We start from the raw sequence: 17,422 nt of genomic DNA on the forward strand, positions 1-17,422 counted from the left end.
ATAATACAATCCAGTAGCTCTTCTCTAATATCAGATATCCATCCTTTTAAAACTTGAAATGACAATCCTATGAATTCAATTTAACTATGCTTGGGAAATGAGATTTGACTAAAAAGCCTACAAGTGAAGTCTCTGTGTGTGATAATTTAAATTGAGACACTGCAGGTGTCATCCATCAGAATATTAAAAAAATGAATTCATAGCTGCATCCTGGGTACCTTGGTTTTAATTCAATAATGATGAAAAATGCTGCTTAAAAGCAATTAGAAGGGCTAGGAGGAAGTGTCAGGTTTTTTGTTTTGTTTTTTTTGTTTGTTTGTTTTTTACCAGTAAAAGAAATGGAACCAATTCCATCAATTATGTTACAGAATTCTAAGAAATATCAGTCAAAAAACTATATTATTTAGACTAGAAAATAATAAACACTTTTTTTTTTTTAAATATGGAACGCTTCACGAATTTGCGTGTCATCCTTGCGCAGGGGCCATGCTAATCTTCTCTGTATCGTTCCAATTTTAGTATATGTGCTGCCGAAGCGAGCACAATAAACACTTTTTATAGTGAATATAGAAATTAAGTTAGAAGAAAGATTATATGTTGATAATAGTCAAAATTTATTAAACACCTCTAATGTGTGAGACAAGTTTCCCTCTTCCCTTTCCCTTCTTTCCTTCCTCCCTCCCTCCCTCCCTTCCTTCTTTTCTTCTTTCCTTCCTTCCACCTTCCTTTCTATATTCTGTCTGACTTCCTACCTCTCTCTCTTCCTGTGTTCTAGCCTTCAAACAAACATTTCCTAGTTTTGTGATAGCTATTGGGATAATAAAGAGTATGATTTTATAAGGAGAGGCACATAACCTGAGCTGGGGAGAGAAAAGTGTTCTAGAAGGATGCGGAACCTGTTCTGGAAGTTGAAGATCATATAGAAGCTACCTGTGGGAAGAAATAGGCAAGGCATATGGACCATGTACAAAGACAAAGAGGGCACAGAGTGTCATTCTTTAAAAATATTGCAAAGAACTAAGTATGCCAAAAAAATATAAGGTGGTGGGTGGGGACAATCAAAGATAAAGGAATGTGAGTCATGGAGGGATTCCTATGACTTGTGGAAGAGTGTGGGTTTAAAACTAAAAGCATTAGAATCACTGTTAGTTTGTTATTCAAACCAGGAAAATTTTGATGCTATTACTGATAAAGCTGGGACAGGAGGCATAAACTCAGAGGGTCCTGGGAAAACTGGAATTTATGTTGACTTTAAAAGATAGACACATAACAGAATTTTAAGGAGAGAGATGGTGTGGTAAGAATTGCTCTTTAGCAAAAACCAAAATAATCAATTGGACAGATCCTGAGACTCTAGGCTAAAGAAGAAGCAGAGGAGTTGGGTACAAAATGGGCATTTGTTCAAGACAGCAGTACAAATCTTTTTTTTTTTTTTTTAATTTCAAAATATTAAGAGGGTGCAAATGTTTTTGTTATATGGATACATTTTGTGATACTTCAGTCAGGGCCTTTAGTGTGCCCATCACCCAGAGTGTTCATTGTGCCAGTAGCTATGTTTTTAACCCTCCCCTGCTCCCCTGTCCACCTCATGATTTCCTATGATCTTTACATTTCTCTATGCTCATTAATGCCCATGGAATAGTTCCCAATTATATAGAGTACACGTGGTGTTTGTTTTTCCATTCTTTAGATACTTAGAATAATAGTCTCTGATTCTGTCCAAGTTGCTGCAAAGGATAGTACTTCATTCCTTTTTACAACTGAAAAGTACTCCATGGCATATATTTTCATCCATATCTACCACAATTGGAAAGATTTTAAAATTACAAATCACATCATTTTCTTGCTTCACATTGCTTTTATATTAAAACCCAAATCCTATGGGGATCTAAGGCTCCATTCAGTCTGATAACTTCCTGTCTCTCAGCTAAGCTCAGCATCATCCTTCTGTAGTTTGCTTACCTCTAGGTACTTTAGCCTCACTTCTGAGTTATAATCACTCCATGTTCTTTACAACCTTGCAATTTTTTCACCTAGTCTTCCCTGTGCCTGTATTTCCTTCAGCAGCCACCTCACAGGGCTCATTCATTTATTTTTTCATCTCCACTGTGCACCCTGTCTATGGAGATGTCATTAATAAACACCCATCAACAGTAGACACATCCTGTATTTCCACCTGACACTAGGTTTATTTCAATGAAGAACTTATGTGAGTAAAAACAGAGGTCAGCAAATTTAAAACTGTTGATAAATGGATGGCGCACCATCTATTCCCTGCACAGCCCCAAATAGAGTCTCAAAATATAAGCATACTGGGGTCCTCCTCTTGCAATTAAAATAAAAGAATAAGTCTTTACTTTGGTCTTTAGGGCTCTACACAGCCTGGCTCTGGATCCCTCATCCAGGTCTCTACTCAAATGCCACCTCCTGCAAGAGGCTTCCCTAGCCTAGACCAAGTTTTTCATACTTATCTCTAGCCATACTTTATCATTTTGAGCACTTATCACCACCTGATGCTATATAGATATGTGCCTATTATTAGCTTCTAAGTTGTAAGCTCCATTAATGTAGGAATGTTGTGTGTTTCCTTTATTGTTTATTATGCAATTATAGCAGTAAAAGGAACAAGGTAGGAGACTGATGAGTATTTGTTGATTGACTGAATGGACAAATAGACTGACCCATGGATCCTCCATACAGTGTCTCTGTTCTTAGGCTAGGCTTTAGTTGGAAGAAGCTTAAAATTTATGTAAAGGATTTTGTAGCTAGATGAGACCAAAAGAAATCATTGATTCATCAGCTTTTCTTCAAATAGTATTAGTTCTGTTTAAGGAACAGTAAGTGAGGCTCAAATAGTGAACTTATCTAATGTCACATCTCTTTCTATTGCCACAGCTGATAAGAAACCTTAGGTTCCTAGATTTTAGAGAAAAAAAGACCATTCACACTATTGTGTATTTTTCTGTGTGGCACATCTGTGTTAAGTGCTCTATTCAGTGAAAGTATCCTATGGATAGCTATGTAGCTATGAGAGGTAAAGTAAATAAACCAAGGTCATAAGCCAGTCTGTAGCAGAGCAGGAATTTGATAGCAGGTCTACTTTACCCCTCAGCCTTGTGATGAGCATGTATTAGAACAGGTCCTTACCCTTGGCCCTAAAATGCTTGGTCCTATCACCCATCTTAGTGGCAACCTCAGAGTCATATATATTTTTTAAGTCTAGTAAAATCTTTTTTTAAATAAGTCTGGTAAAAACTTAACATATAATTTAACAAATGTAATGTGATGAGATGATGAGCATGTAAGGGACGAGTTAAGTGCTAAGCTCCCCAAGAAAGGAAAATCAGAATAGCTTTTTGGCATAATTATACATTTTCTTGTTCAAATACTATAAATATAAATATTCTAATGGAATCAGAATATTGTACTAATAAACTTTAATTAATTAATCAATTAGTTCACTTATTCAACAAATATTTACTGAGCATTCCATGTGCATAATATATTACTAAGCAGTGTGCGAAGCAGAGGAATATAGACACAGTCTTCTCTCTAGGAATTTCTGATCTAATTGGGAAGACAAAAAAGTGCATATGCCAAATTCAAATGTACAGTTTTCTTAACAAAGAGGAGTTTCAATGATATATACAGAAACCTCATTTAAATCAGGTATTTACATTTTTTTCACACTACACCTTCTTATAGAACATGAAACAGGTTCCACCTGGACTAACTTAAAGTTTATATTGACTCCATTAGTCTTTCAGGTGGCCACCTCCCTCTTGGGAAAATTGGTGAACAAAAAGAAAGCAAGGAAAAGAAAAAGTTGAGCAATTCATGAGCTGTGTTATTCATTAATTCAAGTATCTACTGTTTGTCAGGACCAAACAGTATACAGGGAGGATAAAAACAGACATTGTCTCTGACTTGAAAGATCCATGGTCTAGTAGAGGATAGAGTCATAATTCACAGGGTTCTAAGACTCTCACATGTGCTGAGATAAAAATCAAAAGTGGTAGTAAAGTGGCAGTAAAACATGTGGCCATGATGAGTTCAGATGGCCAGATTCTGTAATTTAGCACCACTTAAAAGCTATACAGTGTTGAGCACCTTTCTTAATCTCTATGAATTTTAGTTTTCTCATCTGCAAAATGGAGATAACAATGGGATACTGCTTCCTAGGGTTGTTGTAACTATTAAATGAATTGAAATGTGTGAAGTTCTTGGCAGTAATAGGAGAGTTTCTCATGAAAAATTCTTCCTGCAGATGTCTGGGAGGTTTTCCTAGAGGAATTTGCTGTTGTGTGAGATGATTCATGGAAGAGGAATAACTATCATGAAAGTGATGCTCGGGGAAATGTAATTATTTTGATAGGCCTTAACCTCTGGTCCTCTGGTTTTAGGTGGAGATATCATTTGGGAGTGAGATGTGGTTGGAAGACAGAGGCCAAAAATGCACAACTCTGTATGATATGTAAAGAGGTTTGGAGTTGATCCAGAATACAGGAAAATTTTAATCAAAGTCACATAATTAAATTAGACTTGGACAGTGGTGTAGAAATACACTGGACCAGAGACAGACTGGCAGAGAGAAAATCAGTTAAGAGATGCTTGGTTGATGGACATTTGGGCTGCTTCCATGACTTGACAGTTATAAATTGGGCTGCAATAAGCATTCTGGTGCAAATATCTTTGTTGTAAAATGATTTTTGTTTATCTGGATAGATATCTAGTAATGGAATCGTGATATATGTATACCATAGAATACTATTCAGCCATAAAAAAGATAGAGACTTTATATCTTTTCTGTTTACCTGAATGGATTTGGAACATAGTCTACTTAGTAAAGTTTCTCAAGAATGGGGGGGAAAGTATACAATGTACTCAATACTATTATGAAACCAATATACAACTACATACTCATACAAATGATAAAACACAAATATAATCTAGCAAGAGGGAGGGGAGAGGAGGATGAGGTAAGGGGAAAAGAGAGAGTGATGGAGGAGGGAGGGCATTTGGTGGGATCTCACCTATGTGCACAATGCAAGAGGACATTTTAAAGCAACTAAGAGAAAATTATAAAGGTCTTACCACAAAAAAATGAGGTGATAGTTATGTTAATCATTTTGATTTAAGCATTCTATGTTGCATACCAAATCATCATATTGTACCCCATAAATGTGTACAGTTATGATTTAATAAAAAATTAAATTAAAAAAAGGTGCTTGGGATAGTTCAGGTAATGGATGGTAATACCCCAAAGGCTTTAGTTATGAATGTGGGGAGAAAATCATGATACTAAGAGATTTTAGAAAGTAAAATATATAGGAATTAGTGATTTATTGTATTTGTTAGGTGATTAAGGAGAAAATGTTCAGACTAACTCACAAAACTGTCTACAAAATAAAAATAAATTATTTTTTCCCATAAGTACTGACTATTTCAGTTATTGCTGTAATTTGCTTCTACCATACTTATCCCTTAGGTGAATAGCAGTTTTCCTCTGTGATCAAGCAATTACCCGATTAAAGGCAGGCAAGAACACTATTGATTATTAAATGATAATAATTAATTCTGTGCCTAACCATTCATGAAAGCTGGTGCTTTTGCTACAAAAATGAACAAAATTCCAATTATCATTATTACAATACAGAAAGTAAGAATTAGTTGAAGAAATATATGCAAGACTGAACTTCAGGTTCATTTCTAATTCCAGAGCTTGAAAGCTTTGAAGGCTATTCAGTAATGGATTTTATTCCCAATGCAAGTGGTATTCTGAAATTTAATCAGATAATTTTACCAATTCTATAGGGAAAAGTTCTTCCTTTTTGGTTTATAGATAACATGTATTTTGATATTGACTACCAAGAAAAGTTACTTTTAGCTTTTTATTGCTTTGAAAACCTTAATTGCATGCTGAGAAAACCTAAAATGGTCAAAGGGAAGGAAGGATTTGTGATTACAGCTTGGAGAAGTTATTTTAGTTTATTTATTTATTTATTTATTTATTACTGTTTAAGATTCATTGAGGATACAAAGAATTAGGTTACATGGATTGCATTTGTTAGGTAAAGTCCCTCTTGTAATTATGTCCCATCCTTAAGAGGTGTGCCATACCCCATGACCCGCCATCCCCCTCCTTCTCCCTGATTCCTCGTTCCCCTACCCCCACCTTGCATTAGCTCATCTACTGCCTTCATTTTAGAATTGAGTACATTGGCTTCTTACTTCTCCATTCTTTTGATGCTTTACTAAGAAGAATGTGTTGCATCTCCATCCGGGTTAATACAAAAGATGTAAAGTCTGGCTTGAAGAAATTTAAATCTACCTGAGCTAGTCTTCTTCTACTCCTACTTGATCTACTGGTTAGAAGACTTCTCATATACTGCATTTACTCAGCCAAGGAAATAATCATCTAGAGCCAGTGAGCATTTCTTTGTTGTTTAAGAATGAAAGGCAAGTTGTAGCCTCCCTTTAGATTAGGCATGCAAAGTAGGTTGAGATGTTATTCTCTTTCAAAGTACATTTGTATTTTTGTCCTATTTGCTAAACCTGATTCACATGACTTAAGGTTTTTTTTTTAATCCAATAATCATATTTAATCATATTTATGGATTATGTAAATATGATTATTGGATTTAAAGTGAAAGCATACATTATTTAAACATAATAGTACATGCCAAGATACCAGTATTGACCAGATCCATTTGGAATTTGCCCATACTAGTTAATGGTTACGAAAAGTCAAAATTACTGTAAGAAAAATAATGCTGAAGATTTGATATAACATAGAAATGCCAAAAGCATTTAGTTGTAGTCTTTCTTCAGAACAATGCAACTACTTATGGGATAAGTTACAGTGAGGCTAAATCAAGAGATGATTAAAGAAGAAATTATGAAATATTCAAGGGTTTATAACACATAACTTTTGGGTAAAATGCTTACTTCTTTGAACTAAGCTTAAGATCTCACAATTTCTACTCCAGTTCTTACTCCAGAGAAACAATTTAGAGAAATACTCCAAAATACTAATCCTGAAGTTTTACATATTTAAGAAGCTTAAAAATGATAGAGTTTGATTTGAATCAGTGTTTTCAGTCTAAATTTCAATCTTCTACTATAAAAATAACCATAAACAATTTAATAACTAAAAACAGTATTTGTGATTACAAGCTTTACTTCTCATAGCTATTTAAATTGTTCCATTTGACTAAAGTGGCAAATATTCCATCAAAGCAGAGTAATCATTATTTTTTTGTGTGTACGTTATACACTTTCTTCAGTGAATCACTGAATTATTTGACTCATAGGCAAATGTTGGCCAGATATTGACTTGTTTTGTATATCCTTGCTTTGAGTTTCTATGCTTTACAAAATGCCAATACAGCTCACTTATAAAGGTAACTTAATTAAGACTTTTGGTCTGCAAAATGATCTGAGATCATAACATAAAAAGAAAATAATTACAGATAATAGTTCAGAAGTAAAACAACAAACTAAAAGGAGCAAAGAATAAAAGCTTGTCATATGTGTGAGATAAAAGTCCTGCTAAATAGAAAGACTGCACTGTAAATTATATAATAACCTCCAGTGTCATGCTCTAGGTACAAATCAAATGTTAATACAACTAATTTTTAGACTCTCCATTATATAATGAACAACAATCATTTTGATCCATATTTTGGTTATCTGAGGTAGGGAAGGGGTGAACAGGGATGGTTTCAGCTTATAATAGTTACTAACTGTTTAATGTAATGTAAATGTTCATTGGAGAGAATTTTGATGTGGTTTAAGATAAAGTTGTTTAAAATAGCAATCTCAAGGTGTAAAAACCCAGTTACTTTACAGTGGTTCTCAACCTTCCTAATGCTGCAGCCCTTTAATACAGTTCCTGTGGGTCGTGACCCACAAGTTGAGAACCGCTGCATTAAAGAATGTGCACATAACAGACATTACATCGTGTCTGAATCGTACCCAATTCCTTGTTCTTTCCTTCTATTTTGATCCTCCCAAACCCTGAAGGTGAAGGGAAGAATATGGTGGGATTCATGCATGGATAAGTTGTGTTTTACATTCCGTAAAAATTATTAAGTGATAGAAACTTTACTATTTGTAATTTTTTATAATAATATAATTTTTATCTAATATAGTACATAAATGGATGAGAAGGTTTTTCTAAGCTTGTGATATCAAGGACAAAAAAGCAAAGTTGATAGATCAATTTTACTCCATAAAAACAAAAAAATGCAAATAAATTAGAAATGAACCAAAAACTTCAATAGTAAAAACCTATCTAAAGAACGACTTCTCCAGGTATAATAGTCACAAATTAAATGACAATCTAAAGGTTAATTTCTAAAATAAATCAGGGCTATCATGTATCAATAAAAGATAGAATACAGAATAAATAACACTTATATGTCATTTTTTTTTTATTGTTGGGGATTCATCGAGGGTACAATAAGCCAGGTTACACTGATTGCATTTGTTAGGTAAAGTCCCTCTTGCAATCATGTCTTGCCCCCAGAAAGTGTGGCACACACCAAGGCCCCACCCCTTTCCCTCCTTGCCCTTGCTAGACTGGCAAACATTGGGATGCAGGCTCATTGCAAGTGTTGGTGCAGAAGAAAAGGTATAGGAGGCCTCAAATGCTGCTAACGAAAACAGTTGATGCAGCCAGTCTGTGGAGAAATCTTGTAGTATTGGGTGAAATTCAATATAGGTATAACTTATGATCCAACAATTGCACTCTTAGGTACATATCACAAATAAATACACAGATCCATATGAGGACATATTCAAGATGTTCATGGCAACATTGTTAAGATGGAAAAAAGTGGAAGCAATCTGAGGAAGTGCATAATGTGGTGTGTACAGATCACAGAGTTCCAGCCAGCAGTGAGAAGTAATAGACTTGCTGTGCACAAAAGAACATGGGTAGGTATTAAAAAATGGAGAACAATGTTTAATGAAGGTGTACACATATATATGTATGCATATATACATACATGTATATGTAATAAAGTAACTGGAAGGGCACCTCTAACACTGTATTATGCATATAAACTATGCATACATATATGTATCAGAAAACTGTAATAAAAATTTTACAAAATGTATATATTAAAGGATGTATTAAATATATTAAAATAGTTTCTGATGTGGGGATTGATAGAAGTGGGAAAGGAGCTAAAGGGAATAAATAAATTACAGTTTTGGGGCCTTGTAACCGCTGATGACCTTGTGTCTCTAGTCGAGACATGATTATCCCAACCATCTGCACCTGAGGTCTGGGGAAAATCTACAAATAAAATGTTCATTGCGAAATAGCAACTAATGAGACAAATAAAAAATACAAATGCTTAAATGGGTAATAAATTTATAAAGAGCGGTCAAAGCTCACCAGAGTTTATTGAACAGAGACAAAAATATACTAGTTCACCACACAGTCAGCCTATGAGTTTTTCACCTGTGAGATTGTTACTTTTACACTCACAACAAAGGGGCATGTGGAAAATACTGTTGGTTTTCCAACCCAATCACAACTGTTAATTCTCTTTTTTTCTTGATTACTATCCATAATGGAGGTTAGAAAAATACCATAAACCTACATTTCCAGACTTCCTTGCAGTTAGAGCATCCAGCTTGAACTATTTCTGACCAATAATATGCAAAGAAAATGCTAGAAAATCCCTTGTTTTCTTCACAGAATGCAAGTGAAGCTCTAGCTTTACCTTTCTCTCTTTGGTGGTAGGTATGCTTGCTAGAACTATGACGATACTTTATCACTATGAGGCAAAACATATAGAAAGGAAAAACTAAAACCTAATAAAAATAAAACCTAATAACAGGGAAGCATAACCTGCAAGAGAGCCTGAGTCTGTGATGACGTCATTGAGTTACCAATGCCAGCAACAGTCCACTGCCAGACGTCTTATTACTTTAAGAAACCAAATCCCTATTAACTTAAGTCATTTTTAGTATGTTATTCTGTTATTTCTCCATAGAATCTAAGGAATCAACTTAGAAATGTCTGACATAAAATACTAAGGGACAGGTGACCTCAGTCAAAAGAAACATCAGGAATGGACAGAAGCCATTCTGGGAAGTAAGCGTGTCTGCTGTGTAAGGCATTCCTATTTTGTTTTTTCAGTAGGTATTTTTGTAGAATTATGAACAGATATTGAAAAAAAAAGAAAGGGAACATAAAGAACAAATAAAAAATATACATCTAAAATGACTTCAGAAAACTGAAATTTTTAGACAAGAACTCTCCTTGCTTGGAAATAAACAGATTTGTGACCAAAAAAATCAAAAGAAGAGATACACAGAAAAACAAAAAGAACAGTTAAAGGATTCATACACAAATAAGGAATAGAAATAAGCTGGCAGAATTAAAAAAAAAAAGGAAGATAAGAATAAACTGATTACCAACATGAAAGAATCATTAGAAGCACTATTAGAGGTCCAATACCAAGAATGTCGGGGAGAGGCATTTGGAAAAATATAAAGAATAAAGACACTCTCTGTCTCTCCTAGGGGCTGCAGCGTTTTCTTTTTATCTTCTACTGTCTCCTCTGCCTCTTCTCACCCTTTCTCACGCGGCTGCTGCGCGGTGTGACGAGGCCGAACCCTCTCCCCACCCCGCAGGTGCCTGCCTTCTTTTGCCCGCGCTGTTCTATTTCTCTCCTCCGGCTGCCGCTGCCACTGCTGCACAGCCGGTGTCGGTGCCGCGCTTCCCCACCCCACGTCGTTCCCGCAGCCTATGGCCCAGGCCGCCTTGGGTATTGCTGCTCAAGGTAACCACATCACTCTTTAAAAATTCCGCCGAAAAAGAGAAGACGCTTTACCCGACTCTTTGGGCCGTTATCTCATGGAGAACTTTCTGACCAAGTATACAACTACCCAGAGTGCCTAGGAAAAGTGCGGTATAGAGAGCACTTTGACTTCAACGCTGAGCCTCCTTGGCAACCTAGCTGATAATAGGGGGATTCCATCTCCCAACTTGTCCATTTTGTTGCATAGTCTGAGGACCCAGACATAGGCTTGGAGGCCTGTTTCTTCTTTTTCCTGGTTTATGACTTTCGGCTTTGTGGAATACGGCTGAGATGAAAGGATTTATTGACGATGCAAACTACTCTGTTGGCCTGTTGGACGAAGGAACAAACCTTGGAAATGTTATTGATAACTATGTTTATGAACATACTCTGACGGGGAAAAACGCATTTTTTGTGGGAGATCTTGGAAAGATTGTGAAGAAACACAGTCAATGGCAGAATGTAGTGGCTCAGATAAAGCCATTCTACCCAGTGAAATGAAACTCTACTCCAGCTGTGCTTGAGATTTTGGCAGCGCTTGGAACTGGATTTGCTTGTTCCAGTAAAAACGAAATGGCTTTAGTGCAAGACTTAGGTGTATCTCCAGAAAATATTATTTACATAAGTCCTTGCAAGCGTCTCAGATAAAGTATGCAGCAAAAATTGGAGTGAATATCATGACATGTGACAATGAAATTGAATTGAAGAAGATTGCACGTAATCACCCAAATGCCAAGGTCTTACTACATATTGCAACAGAAGAACATATTGGAGGTGAAGAGGGTAACATGAAGTTTGGTACTACACTGAAGAACTGTAGGCATCTCTTGGAATGTGCTAAGGAACTTGATGTACAAATAATTGGGGTTAAATTTCATGTTTCAAGTGCTTGCAAAGAATCTCAAGCATACGTACATGCGCTGTCTGATGCTCAATGTGTGTTTGACATGGCTGAGAATTTGGCATTACAATGAACATGTTAGACATTGGTGGAGGCTTCACAGGAACCGAATTGCAATTGGAAGAGTTTATTCATGTTATCAGCCCTCTGTTGGATATCTACTTTCCTAAAGGATCTGGCATTAAGATTACTTCAGAACCTGGAAACTACTATGTGTCTTCTGCATTTACACTTGCAGTTAATATCATAGTGAAGAAAATTGTTGAAAATGATAAGTTTTCCTCTGGAGTAGAAAAAACCGGAAGTGATGAACCAGCCTTCATGTATTATATGAATGATGGTGTTTATGGTTCTTTTGCAAGTAAACTGTCTGAGGACTTAAATACCATTTCAGAGGTTCACAAGAAATACAAGGAAGATGAGCCTCTGTTTACAAGCAGCCTTTGGGGTCCATCCTGTGATGAGCTTGATCAAAGTGTGGAAAGCTGTCTTCTTCCTGAGCTGACTGTGGGAGATTGGCTTATCTTTGAAAACATGGGAGCAGATTCTTTCCATGAACCATCTGCTTTTAATGATTTTTTTTTTTTTTTTGTAGAGACAGAGTCTCACTTTATGGCCCTCGGTAGAGTGCCGTGGCCTCACACAGCTCACAGTAACCTCCAACTCCTGGGCTTAAGCGATTCTCTTGCCTCAGCCTCCCAAGTAGCTGGGACTACAGGCGCCCGCCACAATGCCCGGCTATTTTCTGGTTGTTTTGCATTTTGGCTGGGGCCGGGTTTGAACCCGCCACCCTCGGTATATGGGGCCGGCGCCTTACCGTGCTTTTAATGATTTTCAGAGGCCAGCTATTTATTATATGATGTCATTCAGTGATTAGTATGAGATGCAAGATGCTGGAATTAATTCAGACACAATGATGAAGAACTTCTTTGTGCCTTCTTGCATTCAGCTGAGCCAAGAAGACAACTTTTCCACTGAAGCTCAAACAGGCATTAATGCTTCTTTAGATCTGAAGTTGCAAGTTAAGCTTGTCTGGTCGACATTCCAGTGTGGAAAAAAATTCAAACAATTTTATCCTGTTAATTCTCTTGGAAACAAAAATTATTAGTAATAGCTATTTGGGACCAAAGTCAGCTTTCATCTAGAATTCATGGGGGGTAATGGGAGATTTAGATAATGTATCCAGATTTAAACTTTACAGTTATCCCTTAAGCGTTTAAAATAAAATATGCAACAAAATGGATGACTTAGTGGAGATGGAAGCCCATTAGTTGGGTTCCTCATTTAACCGTTTACATACAAGTAAACAGTTTTTATACTAAGGATTCATGTTAAAAAGTCCTGTAAAGTTAATGTCTTTCACCCAGATATATCCAATGTCAGTGGAAGACCAGTATGACTTCATTAGATATGTTTAGTGTATTTAGAATGTGTAAATTTGTGCTTTGAACTGTAGTTTAATAAATGTAAAGTTGCATCATAGTATTTGTTGTATTTGACCTAATGTAACCCTTGTATGATTGCAAGAAATTTTGTGTAGATTTTACTCTTTTTTCAGGCTAAAACTTTGGGAAAGGGGGCTAGCTAGCAAAGGATAGGTTTGAAATAGATGTGTATATGGACTGTTTTGAAGGTTATTTTTCTTTATAGCCCATTTAAGTTTAGTTTGGCTCAGTGGATTTTTCAGTTATTTAATTAGTAATTTAAGTAAAGTGGTAAATCATTGTGAAGTTCAGATTCATTATGGAGAGTTGATGTGCAATAAGTATGATGTTTAACAATGTTAACACCAAAAATGTTAATCATCATAAACCAATTATAATAATTAAGAGGTGTTTCTGTATAGATAGAATGAATGCACTCTATGTCTCATAGAGTATTGTAGTAAATCTTTGAATCCCAAATCTTTCGGCTGAAATGGAAGATTCTATTAAATACTTTAGAATAAGCTTGGGGGGAGGGAAATAAAATTGCAGAAAACTGCAGAGCACTAAAAACTTAAAAGAAGGGCTACATGTTTATCCAGACACCTGATGCTCTTTTGCACAGAATATTTAAATTCAGAGTTGGGGGGTATGGGATAAAGCACACTTACTTTCTTCAGTTTCTCAATTGCAATGATTTTAAATTTTGGACTTTGTTTTTGGTTTGAACTATTCCCCTTAGTTTCTTTTTCCCATTTGTTCATTTAATAATTTTAATTCTTTTCATACAAAATATTATGGTTGGGGGAAAGGAGTTAGCATCACTAACCTGATGATTGTTGCCAGGAATTTGCTTTGTTCACAGCTAGTATATAAGTAATCCTAGATCTCAGAATCACAATAATGATAAAAAACAGGGGTCATTTTTTCCTACTTATTCTCTATGTTCAGATGTGGAATTTTTGTCTCTCAAGAGGAAATGTGACTTCATTTTGGTGCCAGTGGACAGAAAATTCTAATTGTGCTACACAGGAGAAGTTCAGAATGCACTTAATAACTGGTTTTTACACCTTGAATCTCTAATTTCAATCTCTTAAACCAGTAGGTGCTTAATATTTTTTTGATTTTGATTAATGCCCATTTGAATTTTTGGAGTTTTATTAATTAAAAAAAATTAGGACTCCAAACCTTGTCATCTAATTGCCCTTGGACTTTTCCAAGGTATGATATGGGATTTTATGCAAAATTCTAAGCTACCATGCAACTTTTTTTAAACCATAAGGAGGAATTATTTCCTACCTTCTTTACATGTTGTGCATTGTGGTGGTCCAGAAATGCCAAACCTATGAGTCCTTGGCTTAACTATATAGCCTTGAACTTCATGGCATATCAATTTTGCCATATTCATAGGAGAGCTGTTCTCTGTGAAACAGCTCAGAGTTGCAAGTAACACATGTGAATATTATGGTAACTTTAAGAAATGTCTGTATTGTATTTGAAGACTTTGCCATAAATCTGAAGTTCGAACCTATGTATTTCAATTTGGTATGCTAAAAAGTACTGAACTAATGTAAAAATTTTTTGTTACAATATTGTAATCTCAGTTCAAAATTGAACTGAAAATATAAAACCCAAGTGATTTCTATATAGTAAATTGAACTGTAAAGGTAACTGTGTGTGTGTGATTCTGAATACATAAAGTGTTTTTATTCCTCCTCAAAAAAAAAAGAATAAAAAATATTAAAGTAATTAGATTCTGGAGATAGAAAACAGAAAATGGTTGGGAAGAAGAGATTTGGCTAGATAAGAGCATGAGTGAAATCTCTGGATGGAAGTAGCCTTTATCTTGTCTGTGTAATGGTTAATGTGGTGTGATAAATTTGTCAAAAATCAACAAACTGATGCCCTAAGATTTGTGCCTTAAATGTCAATTAAAAATACATAAAAGTGATTTGAGAAAATAGTAGAATGACAATGTTCACAGAATTAGAACCAAGATTAAAGTGGGGTATAAGTGGAATTGACAAAATATTCAAGAATCTGTGAGGACAAAAGTTTTCCATAATAAGATAACTTTAGAATATGCACAGGAATAAACTGCTCTAGAAACAATGAGCCCAAAATTATTAAGATGAGCATATTGCCTGGTGAACATATTTAATAATAATAATGGAAAAATCCTATGAATGTCTGTAAACACTCCATATCCTAAAAAATACAAATACTTTCTCAAAAAATAAGTCTATATTCAAATAAACAGTTGAAAACTGAAGAATATATAGGAAAATTATTTTAAAAATATAATCTATATTAATATATATGAAGTATGGCTGAAAATGAATTGAGAAAAAATTTCATCATCTTTAACATCTTTCTAAATCTTTCTAAGAGCAAATAAGTAAAACATACTCAATTTAAAGAATAAAATGGCCTAAATAAATAAATTAATACATACACAAAGCCACACAAAATAAACAAAGAAAGTCAAAGGAGGCTGGTCATGGTGGCTCACGCATGTAATCCCAGCACTCTGGGAGGCCAAGGCAGGTAGATTGCCTGAGCTCAGGAGTTCGAGAACAGTGTCAACTAGAGCGAGACTTCATCTCTACAAATAGCCGGGCATGTGGCCAGCGCCTCTAGTCCCAGCTACTTAGGAGGCTGAGACAAGAGAATTGCTCCAGCCCAAGAGTTGGAGGTTGCTATAAGCTATGATGGAAAGGCACTCTACTGAGGGTGACAAAATGAAACTCTGTCTCAAAAACAAACAACAACAACAACAGCAGCAGCAGCAGTTAAAGGGACCGATAATGTTAAAATCAGGAGTTATTCAGTACACTCTCCACACTAGACCTTTCTCTGCTCGCTCCGTACACCTGCCAGCCTCGATCATGGCCACCATTCAGCAGGTGTTAGGAAGATGGCACCTTCTGGACAGGAAAGGCGTTGATAAATACGGGAAGGAATAGGAGTGGGAATGGCTCTGTGATAGATGGGGTAATGGCAAGACTAGATTGTATCATCTCTTATGATGACAAAACCTCATGATAAAATCTGACAGCACTATGAAAACACAGTTTTCTTGTGCCTTGGGAGAAAATGTTGAAGAAATTACAACTGATGGCAGAAAAACTCTAACTGCAACTTTACAAATGGTGCCTTGGTTCAGCATGGAGAATGGGATGGGAAGGAAAGCATGATAACAAGGAAATTAAAAGATAGGAAATTAGTGGTGGAGTGTGTCATGAACAATGCCACCTGTACTCAGGTCTATGAAAAAATAGAATAAAAATTCCCTCATCACTCTAGGCAGGAATTAGTTATGAGAATGAACAAGCTCAATTCAATGAGCAAATCTCCATACTGTTTTTTTCTTCATTACTGTATTCAATTATCTCTAACATAAGTATTTCACATGCAAGTATTTCAAAGTGTTGGTTTTATTAGAGTCATTCTTTTGGTTAATAAATAAATATGTTTGTGCTTAAAAAAATCAAGAGTTATTGAACTGGGAAGCCAATTAACCAACCAACAAGCAAAAATCTTTAGCAGAACTAACACATAAATTCATAAATGAATTATTAAAAATTGTACAAAAAATCTGCCAAGGTTTTTAACTACTCTAACCAAAAAATAATATACCAATCAAAGATAGAGTTGAAAACAGGAAAATAATTACAGATATGGAGGAATTTTTTTAAACAGTTTTTGAGAAAACTTTGCTAACTCTATTAAAGTGGATTTCAACATTGAATAAACTAGTTGATATGCTAAGAATTGGTATTGAAAAAAAATCAACCCCAGAAGAGAAATAAACTTTTGAAGGACTTTCAAAATGTCGAAGATGTCAAAGTAGCTATTTCAATACTGGTATGAAAAAACAATGTTGCTCTTGAAATAGATAGCATTCTTGACTCTATTTTTCTTAGTATACTTTTTCCTGTGAAATTTTGTCTAAAATGAACATTTTTTACTTTTATTTTTACTCTTATTTCTTAACCTGTTATTTGTAAATTTATTATACATGGATGTTTTACACGGAGTAAATTTTTCCTGGCCCTGGTTCCAACCATTTCAACCACTCTTGGAATTTTTTTTATAAGGGAAGTCAAACTATTTTTATCATTATCAACAATAACTGATAACAAGTGTTGAACATCAGCTACTTTACAAATGGTGCTAAGATCATCACATATATTCTACCACTTTATTTCCAAAACTTCGCTATGAGGCTGTTATCAGCATATTTCATTAATTCTCAGACACATAACTTTCCCACA

General features: G+C 35.2%; 1 non-coding gene and 2 pseudogenes across 1 annotated transcript; 2 read left to right on the forward strand and 1 right to left on the reverse strand.

Moving 5' to 3' along the window:
* Nucleotides 1-436: 436 nt before the first annotated feature.
* Nucleotides 437-543, reverse strand: LOC128579967 (U6 spliceosomal RNA). Its single transcript, XR_008378334.1, has one exon. It is a non-coding gene; the product is annotated as a U6 spliceosomal RNA (small nuclear RNA).
* A 10,414-nt stretch (nucleotides 544-10,957) lies between these two features.
* On the forward strand, nucleotides 10,958-12,829 carry LOC128596263 (antizyme inhibitor 1-like; annotated as a pseudogene).
* Nucleotides 12,830-16,033: 3,204 nt separating this feature from the next.
* On the forward strand, nucleotides 16,034-16,548 carry LOC128579793 (fatty acid-binding protein 5-like; annotated as a pseudogene).
* The last annotated feature ends 874 nt before the right edge of the window (nucleotides 16,549-17,422 follow it).

This window comes from Nycticebus coucang, chromosome 2, assembly GCF_027406575.1.
Source record: "Nycticebus coucang isolate mNycCou1 chromosome 2, mNycCou1.pri, whole genome shotgun sequence".
NCBI lineage: Eukaryota > Metazoa > Chordata > Mammalia > Primates > Lorisidae > Nycticebus > Nycticebus coucang.